The sequence below is a fragment of the Parasteatoda tepidariorum genome, chromosome 1 (genome assembly GCF_043381705.1).
Source record: "Parasteatoda tepidariorum isolate YZ-2023 chromosome 1, CAS_Ptep_4.0, whole genome shotgun sequence".
Lineage (NCBI taxonomy): Eukaryota > Metazoa > Arthropoda > Arachnida > Araneae > Theridiidae > Parasteatoda > Parasteatoda tepidariorum.
This window is the reverse complement of record NC_092204.1, coordinates 84,998,098-85,008,780: the sequence shown is the minus strand read 5'-3', so window position 1 is coordinate 85,008,780 and position 10,683 is coordinate 84,998,098.

The following is a 10,683-nucleotide window of genomic DNA, read 5'->3' as shown; positions in this document are numbered from 1 at the left end:
AATAATTAAAATTATTAATAATATATATATATATGTATATATATATATATATATACTGCACATAAAGCTTGTATTTTGGATATGAGGCCATTCTCAGATTTAGCCCGAAACAATAATGGCGCAAGTTTATAATGGCGGCTTCTGAATAGTTTTGATGATCTGAATAGTTTAATATATTTTTTTTACAATTTTGAACGGTATCTATTAAAGAAATGTCTATTTTGGATTGTTTGTGCATGCAATTTTCTGTTATCATGCTATATATTAATTTTAAGCTTTTCATGCAGTTTTCTATCGATTTAAGCTATCAGTTTGGCAATTTGAGCTCTTGGGGCTATATGTGTCCCCTGATCACTTTGCTTATTGACTGACACTATTACTTCTTAATAATTTTTGTTTCTTGATGATAATGATTGTAGTATATCATGCTATACTATTTTATTTTTATTATTCTATGAAATTTTTCATTAATAGTACTTGTATTTTAATCATATTTTATGCATTAATTTATGGTAAACTAATTTTATAATAAGTCCATGGCGCATTTATATTTATTATTACAGTATTATTTCATAAGTCCAGTAATTATAGCAAAATAAAAAGGGTGTTTCTTCTGAAAAATTAATACTTAAGGTATTTTTTAATAAAAAGCCTAGCTATTGCTATTATAAATGATACCTGAAAACTCCCATACTCTCCTCTGTAAACTTCCCCCTTTTTTGAGGAAAGAGGGGGGGGGGGTAATATGTGCGAAAATTTTGAATTTCTTCTAGACAGGTAAGTAAGGCATTGTTTCCAAATGAAATGAATGAGACAAATTCTGAAACGACCGGATCTAAACAAATGAGTCTTAATTTCCAGTGTATTTTTCTGCATTGAATTGAATTAAACTATGCACAAGCCTTTAGAACAAATAGTTGAATAGTTATAAGTGTTATATAATTATAGTAATATTTTTGACATGACTTATGTATTCTTTTCACTTTGCTATCTAAACATGTAAGATGCATTTTCGGACATTTCTTTTCATATTGAATTGAATAAGATAAAATTTGAGCTTGTAGGATTAATAATTTGAAAGTTATAAGGTTTCAGTCATAATACGTGTAATAGTCATTTCCTTAACATCAAACATTCCAAAATACCTTCAGCACTAATTTTTCAGAAGAAGCACCCTTATTTTGCTATAATTACTGGGCTTATTATAAAATGAATTTAAATAACTTACCAAGAATTAATCCATAAACATTATCAATAAGAACATTATTAATGAAATAAGGTAAGTATTTAAAAAATAGAATAATACATAATACTTTTAATGGGACAATCATCATCATCAAGAAATGAAAATGATTGAGAAGTAATAGTCGAAGTAATAGAGGGGGTGAGAAGTAATAGTCAGGGGACATATATTGTCCCAAGTGACATACATAGTTAAAAATAGAAAACTGCATGCACAAAATATTCAAAACAGTCATTTCTTTAATAGATATAATTCAAAATCCTCAAAAAGCATTTAAAAAGAGCTCATCAGAACGTTTCAGAGTCCGCCATTTTGAATGTATGCCATTATTGCTATGAGCTAAATCTGTCCCGCAGTGGACTGATCGTTAAGACACGGCTCCCAGCAGATCACCGAAGTCAAGCATCACTGGCTGCGGTCAGTGTGCGGGTGGGTGACCACTTGGATCAGTCTGCGTAGGGACCGAGGGTGTGCAGTATTGGTCCTCGTTAAACTGTTCTACCGTAAAGTGTCCGACTTCGCGTGCAGGTCGTCGTGCTACCGAAGCGGGGGTGCCATCCCCTCTGCAGAGGATCAAAATTGCGATGGCATGTCTTCGGATCATCCTCAGGGATGTTTCCCAGATCGTCGCCAATAGCCCATTGTGCAGCTCTAGTGCGACGTAAATGAACTACTACTACAACAACAACAACATGATCTAAATCTAAGATGATCTCATATCCAGAATTTGTTGTACAAGTTTTATGCTTCTATCACTAAAGGCGCAAATGTTTCACCTATCTACATGAAATTGAATACCCAAAGAAAGTTTTGGTTCTTAAAGAAAGTGTACTTTCTTGAATGAAATATTTGGGTTACCTTTCTAAATCACTTTTAATTAAGTTTCATTATTATTATTTAAAAAAAACAGTAAATGTTCTGTGCATTTGCTTATAAATTTTTTTAGTCAACAGGGAACATAAATTTTTTCAAAAATTGTAAGATAAAAAATTGGATACCTAGAATGCTTTGATGTTTATGGAAATTTCAGAATATTTTGATTTTTGTTATTTATTTTTATAAGTCTCTCCACTGATAATTAAGATTTTCACATCTTCCTATTTGTTAAATGAAAGCTGTAAATGTCACAGATTTTTGTTTATATCTAATTCTGCATACAAGAAAATTAAAATATTTAAGAATTTTTTTGAAGATTTAGAATGCTTTTATGTTTAAGCAAGCTGTCAATTTTTTCGAAAATTAATGATTCATCTCCGTAAATTACTAAATTTGTAATACATTTTATTGATTATCATTTTTATACTGCAAACGTTGCAATATTTGCTTATAAAACTTCTTGTTTAAAAAGAGAACTAAAAAATATGAAATTTTCAAAACATATTTTGTAGAATTCAAATACTTAAATTATTTTGATGTTTAAAGGAACATTGTAATTTTTCATATTAAATTGATGATAATTTTTGTAAACAATAATATACGTATTTCGTTAGTTTTATTTTCAAAGACAAAAGAAATAAATGTAATATAATATAAACAATTTTTTGTCCTTTATTTAAAAGTTTTGCTTTAAATGTATTTTAATTATTTTTCCGTTGTATCATTATCTGCACCGAGAAAAAAAGTATGGTAAAAACTGCAAGAATATGGCAAAATTTATCGTGTGGCGAACAAAGAGCTCGGTTCTAACGTGGCGCTTTGGTAGTGATTATGGCAAAATGAACAATAAAATATGGTTTTATAATAGGTGATAAAATTTGCTACATGTCATAAATAATGATTTATTACTGATTTGATATGATACCTTATGATACTTTATTATATAAATTGATTTATTATGATACCTTTGAGCATGCATATAAAAGCATTTATTCTATTAAATTAACTTTTCAGTTTTGTACCGTTTAGTAAATGTTTGGTAATAAGAATTATGATTTTGAAAATAAGAACTTTTGATAAACCGTTACCATATGGAAAAATTACCTAATGAATGGTTTAAACATCGTATATTTTGGTTTTATTAACTGGAATTATTGTTTTTTTATTCATATATTTATTCTTTTAACAAGAAATGTCTTTACTAAATGTCATTACCATGCGAAAATTTCATCAGAATTTTTCTCTCAATGTGCTATTATTATGTTTTTTACTTTGATTTATTATTTCAAATTAGAGGATTAAAACTAAAAAAAACAGCGATTCATTTTTATTATTAAGTAAAACTAAAAGACAAAATTGTAGTTAACTTGCTAATTTTAAGAAAACACATCTGTGCTAATACAATAAAACATTTGGGATCTTTCAACTCGAAGCATAAAATTGTTAATCATCAATAAAGAAATAAATGAAGTAAAAACCATCTCTTGATTATTGATCCTCGACTCCGCTAAGACCCATTGAGTACTTGATTTATATGCGCTCGTAAAATATGTGGAATTGAAAGCCTTGTGGTCAGTCACTGAGCAGTATCATGGGTACAGGGATCTGGAGAAACTTTTCTGTCACTTCAGATCTAGGTCTAAATTGAGGAAGTGGCTTCACGAATGAGCGGTGCTGCCATATATTCGTAGGTTTCTCAGCTAAGGCATACTTTCACCCTTGCGGTGCTCTCTTGTCAAACGAAAAGAGCAACTGCTTGACTTAATTCGCAAAAGGCCAATGGCTGGCAAGCTTGGCTTGTTCAAGCGTCATTAGAAACAACAACAATAAACTCAGTAGACAACGGAACTCTTCGATGAAGAATTTGGACAAACTGGTCCTTGCGTAGGATTTTCTTTGCGAAATAACCTATAGACCTCTTTAGAGAGAAAATTAATTCTACTTCTTTCATCCATGCTAACCTATGGAGGTTCATATAAACACATTTTTCTTTTTATCATGTTATTAGTTAATAATATTCCATATTTGCTCAATTTTATTCAATAAAATGAATTCTTTTGAACCAAGTTATCAAATTAAAAATTTTGCTGCTGATAAAAAGTTTTTTTCAACTAACAAGTTTTGAAAAGTATTATAAACTTAAAATTTAAAATGAGAAAACTAGGTTTAATGGAACGAATCTCCGAAAAACTAACTTTGTTTTAACTTTGTGCTTTGTGGTTAAAGGTTTTCAGCAAGGAGCGTGTGATAAAAAAAAGCAATTGATTAGCGCCATTGGAAACAAATCATTACAGTTTAATATTAACCTTCTGAGATATCTGTACCAGGAATTATAAGCTTTTCCATCGCCTAAGCATTATTACTAGGTATACAGAAATCTAGATGGATGGTATGCGTGATTTTTAACCAGGTGTTTAGCTCCTCTTAATATATGTTTGGAGTACAGATATTTTGAGCCACAAAATTAGTTTTCGTAATTCATTGATGATTATACTGCATATTTCTTACCTCAGATCCAGATTATTGTCAGAAAATTAACAGAGAAAAAGGATTGTTTAAAATGTTGTGAATTTTTGATGGAAACCATAGAGTGCTTTACGAGTTATAATTGGCTAGATTGAAAAAAAAACATCATCGAAATCAAACTAATATTTTCTGAGATATCTGTACTAGGAATTCGCAATATCCCATTGCGTGAACATCATTATAATTGGGTTACATAAAGTTAGGTGGGTGGTCAGGGCTAAAGGGTAAGCGTAGTATAAGCAGGCGTGCCTGTATTATTCTTTAGTTCTAATATATTTGAATTATAGATATATTCATAATCTATAATGTCCATTTTTGATACCTCATCGATGACTAAGTTGGGTACTTTTTTTATTACCACAGAGTCAGATTATTGACGAAAATGTTCAACAGAAAAAGTGATGTCGAAAAAATTGAGAACTTTTGAAATGGAAACAAAAGAGTATTTTACCAGCTATAAATTAGTGCTAATGGAAAAAACATCATTGAAATCAAACAATTACTTCCTGAGATGTTCCCATATTGTGAACATTATAGCGTCAGATGGCAGAAATCTAGATGGATGGTAAGAGTTCTTCTTAAGTTGGAGTAACTAGATTACTTTTTAGTTCTATATTATATCTGGATTATGGGTATTTTGAGCTGCTTTTTGATTTCTCATCGAAACATTCTGTTCAGGGGGATTGTCCACGTGAAGTCAAAAAATGCCACAGAAAAAAAAGAACGTTGAAATTTTTTCCCAATCCGACTGGATAGTCACTTTTTACTGTAAAATGCATTTTTAATGGAACACGTTACGGAGCAAAACGCTCTGATATACTGTTATTTTTTCAGTAAATATTACCGTAAAATCACAGAATCACTCTAATTAAATAAATACTACTGTGAAAATTACGGTATGATAATTTACGGTAAAAATGGATTTTATGGAATTTTATGAATGATACTCCCAAAGTGCCGTTACTTCAAACCGTAATTTGATCCAGAATTTTTTACTGTGTGCGTAAATTCATGTAAGATGACATTCTTCATTGGAGCTTTAATTTTATGTAATTAATATCGTATTCGATTCCTCACCCGAATATCGTCCCGGAAGGTCATAAAATTCTAGAAAGAAATTACTAGACTATTTAATAACATACAGTGTGCGAAGAAAAGAAACAACCTGAATAACCTTTGGTCTAATGATCGATTATCACGTGCTAGGAGTCACGTGCTTCGAAGGCCTCGCCTTAATATACTAATTAATTACCTCTTATTTTACGCTTTATCTAAAAGAATGCAATTGTAAATGGTGAAATATAAAATATGAGCACAATAAGTCGAATAGTTTCTGAGTTATCAAATTTTAAGAAAGTCATGTAATTAAGATACGATATCTCGAGAACAACTCACCCGATTTTGTATTTTTCCATAGCGTAAGCATTAGCGTCAGATGAAAGAAATCAAGATGGATGATATGCGTTTGTTATGAACAAGCGAGACATTATTTATTTTTTTAATTCTGTAATATATCTGGATTATAGATATTTAGAACGACTTTTTGAAAGCCCATCGAAAGATTGCGATGGGTATTTGTCATTTGCCCACCCTGGAGTCAAATTATTGTCAGAAAGGTTTCACAAAAAAAAGAATGTTGAAATTTTTTTCCCCAATAAGACTTGGCAGGCGCTTATAATCCGAAAAAAAAAAGATCCCTTAACTGCGCAAATGCGTGTAACATGGCATTCTCCATTGGAGCTTTCATTTTATGTAATTAATAACACGTTCGATTCCTTACCCGAATACCGTGGAAGAATGTTTCTAACCTGGAGGTATTTTCTCCGATCTATCTGCAAGGTAAAAGGCATTGACCGTATCCTTGAGGTCTTTGGGTCAAGTTCGCGAGTTCAGACAGCGAATTTTGAGTTAACTTCTTCCTCTCAGTTGAAGATGGAAGAGCTCGTGGATTTGGGAAGTTCGAAGAGTAAATGGGGAATTATAAAAAAGAGAGAGGTGGAATGCGACGGAACTAGATCGAAGCTTGGTTATTTATGCGATCGTTTTTCTAATTATATTGTTGGATCTGATGTCTTAACTGCTCATTAAATAGAGCTTTGATTCGAAGGTTTACAGTTAAAGAGAATTGATTTCTGATGATGTATATTCGCAATGAATGCCGTCATAACTTCAATAATAAAAAGTTTATTTTTCAAAAATTAAACGCTTTTAAGAGAGACTAAGATTTATGGTGTTTTCTTTTTATGTTCGTAAAAAAAAAGATTAAATAGTTCGGAAACATAATAAAAGTTTCGTTTGTGTGGTGGATATGGTGTCTTATCTGCGTATTAGGGGAGATTTGATTCAAAGCTTCAAAATTAAAGAAAATTGATTTCAAATGATATAAATGATGAATGTTGTAACCGTAAAATCTATCTATCTATCTAAGAAACGTGAGATTAATCAAGAAAATTAAAAAATCAAGTTTCATTTACTGCGCATAAACTACTGGTACATAGAAATCATAAAATAAGTTAAACATATCGAGAAAACATGGAGAAGGATCTAAAGATTTTTTAAGGGGTAGAAAAAAATTATTAAAAAATGATTTTTAAAGTATAAAAATTAAAGTGAAGTTTAGTAAGTTAAGTAAAGTTTTTACACAACTAATTTTTTTAAAAATTGAAAATAAAATAAGGAAAAGATATAATCTCGTCATCATCTTACACGATTATATCCGCACTGTTTTTTTCAATATCTGTTCCATATTTTGTTTTCTCAATTAAAAAAGAAATATTTTGATTTTTAAATTTTTTGATATTTTTAAGAACAATTTTTAATAGTTTTTTAATTCTCCTTTAAAAAAATCTTTATATCTCTTTTCTCCATGTTTCCTCTATATTTTTATTTTACTACTTCAAGCCTGATTTTTTTTTTTGCATTCGTTTTGCTGTAGGAAAGACGAAAAATAATAAGGATACGAATAATATTCATATTATATAAATAGCCCAACGTGGTCACTGAGAAGCTGAAATTTGTTTGCATGCGTTGTCAGCAAAAGAATTGAAAAGAAACACTGAGTTATAATCTGAAAAAAGTTATAAGCCAACTTTTATATGAAAATAAACTTTCTGCAGTTTTTTAAATTATGTTTAATAATTCACGAAGGTTAAGTGATAATCTAGAGCTGTATTTATTTTTAATAATGTTTAAATATGCGCTGGAGGGAGAAAACTTTTAACTAAACTGTAGAGGAACAGAATTAATGGAGTTTGACCAAAAATACAACTGTTATAAAGTAGATCTATCAATTCACTTAATTTATTCACTCTTATGCCTTCAAACTTCTTGTGCTTTCAGGAATATTCAAAATAGAGCATTTTTATGCTATTTGCGTTGAATGCTCACCAAAGCATTTAATATACTTTATTACTATACTTTTTTTAAAAAAATTTCTTACATTTTTCTTTAGATTTTATACATTTTAACAGCTTATGATAGAAGAAGGAATTTAGAATTCTGAATGAATTCTAGGAGACTATTTATTCTAAACAGAATTCCAAGTACTATTGAAGTAAAAAAAATAGTTCATTATAAGTTTATTTATATGCGTTGATTTTGATTCAAAGACAACAACTGTATCATTTAGGATCAGTAATAACTGCTTTCGTTAATTGTTTTTGTTTATTACGATCTATCTCATAAATTACTTATTATTTATGTTGTTGATATAAACTATTATGAGTACTTCCATGAATTCTATATTTTTTTAAAAATATATTTCTGTATCAAATTTTTTTCATGCAATAAATTATATTGTGTTCAGAAAACGAAAAAAATAAATAAAAAAGTAACAATTTTCAAGTAGTATGCAAACTACGTACTCTTCGAAAAGTTCTCTATATTCTTTTTTTCATGAAAAAAAGTAATCTTTTCAATAAAGAATCTTTCTTCATCAAAAGCAGAATTTGAACAGTAAGTATGCATACCTTGTAAAGGGGTGGAATACAAAATAACTGATTTATCAAAACTGATTGATAAAAGCTAATTGATTTCTAATATTTTAGATTCAAATTAGTATTCTGAAGGAAAGTTGCAGCATTGCTATAAGCCATATATTTTTTATTTGTGTATTATATTTGATTAACGAAGTTCATTATACCGATAATGTGATCCATAGACAAAGTAAGCTTTAACTGTAACTTTCGTGCAGCTAACCTTACGTATATTGTAAAAATTTTCTCTTAAAAAATTATATATTTCTATATAAAATAAAAAGTTTATGGTTTAAAACCGTTTCTCATTAATGTATATGCATTCTTATGCGGAAATGCATTCTTATGCATATTATGCAGAAAAAAATTGATAGAATCTTCAATAATTGAAAAAGATACAGATTTCTTTGGTTATTATTATAATAAAATAAATAAAAAGTTATGTAAACTAATTTTTATCTGTGAAATCTTTTTTATCCTTTATTTTAATGTTTTGCTTTAAATGTTTTTTAATTATTCTTCCGTTGTATTATTATCTGCACTGAGAAAAAAAAGTATGGTAAAAACTACAAGAGTATGGCAAAATTTATCGTGTTGTGAGCAAAGAAAGAGCTCGGTAATTTCTACCGTTGAGCTTTGGTAGTGGTTTTGGTAAAATTAACAATAAAATATGGTTTTATAATAGGTGATAAAATTTGCTAAATAAATGTGATACATATTGATTTATTACTGATTTATTAAGATACCTTAGAGCATACATAAAAAAAAACATTTATTCTGTTAAAATAAATTTTCAGTTTTGTAACTCTCAGTAAATGTTTGGTAGTAAGAACTATGATTTTGAAAATCAGAACTTTCGATAAACCGTTACCATATCAATGGAAAAATTACGAAATTAATGGTTCAAATATCGCATATTTTGGTTTTATTAACTGGAATTATTGTTTTTTTATTCATTTATTTATTTTTTTAAACAAGAAATGTCTTTACTAAATATCATTACTATACGAAAATTTCATCCAAATTTTTCTCTCAATGTGCTGTTGTTACGTTTTTTACTTTGATTTATTATTCCAAATTAGAGACTTAAGACTAAAAAAAACAGGGATTCATTTTAATTATAAAGTAAAACTAAAACACAAAATTGTAGTGAACTTGTTAATTTTATGAAAACAAATCTGTGCTAATACAATGAAACATTTTGGGATCCTTCAATTAGATATTTTTAAATTTAGATGCATAAATTTGTTAATCATCAAAAAACAAAAAAAAAAAATGATTGTAACAATTTGAGAGAGAGGTGAGCGAAACGATTGGGGAGCAGAATGAACTTTATGAAAACGATGAATTCGCTTAAATGCAAACAAACCTTTTGCTGAAGACAGAAATTATTCAATTTAGAAGTAGAAACTTCATATTGAAGAAAAGATGTATTGTCCAGTAACTTGCTGATTGATTTTAACACGAAAAAAATGGCAAAATCAATGTTCTGTACTGTAATGAAATTTTTTGTAATAAAACCAAAATATATGCCATTTATAAACCATTCATTTAGTAATTATTCCGTTCATATGACAACGGTTTACCAAAAATTCTGATTGTAAAAACTATAGTTCTTATTACCATAAAATTAGTGAAAAATACAAAACTGAAAAGTAACATTTAATAAATTTTATCACATATTACAACACTATATTTAATGGTTTATTTAATTAAAATCATTACCAAAGCCCTTCGGTAAAATTTACAGAGTATGTTAGCGTTCCCATAGATCCAGAAACACGATAAATTTACACACGTTTTTATATTTTTGACCGCACTTTTTTTTTCAGTGCCGTAGACTATAAATTTTGTAGATTTTTGGTTATCGAAGATTTTTAATTAGGGACTTTGAAAACATTATTAATTCTAAAATACCTCATAGAGCCAGAGACACGGTAAGTTTATACATATTCTGCTAATCTTAACCAAACTTTTTTCTCAATGCAGTAGACCATTAATTCTGTAGATTTCTAGTTAGTGAAGATTTTTAATTAGGGACTTTGAACATTGTTATTTCTAGCA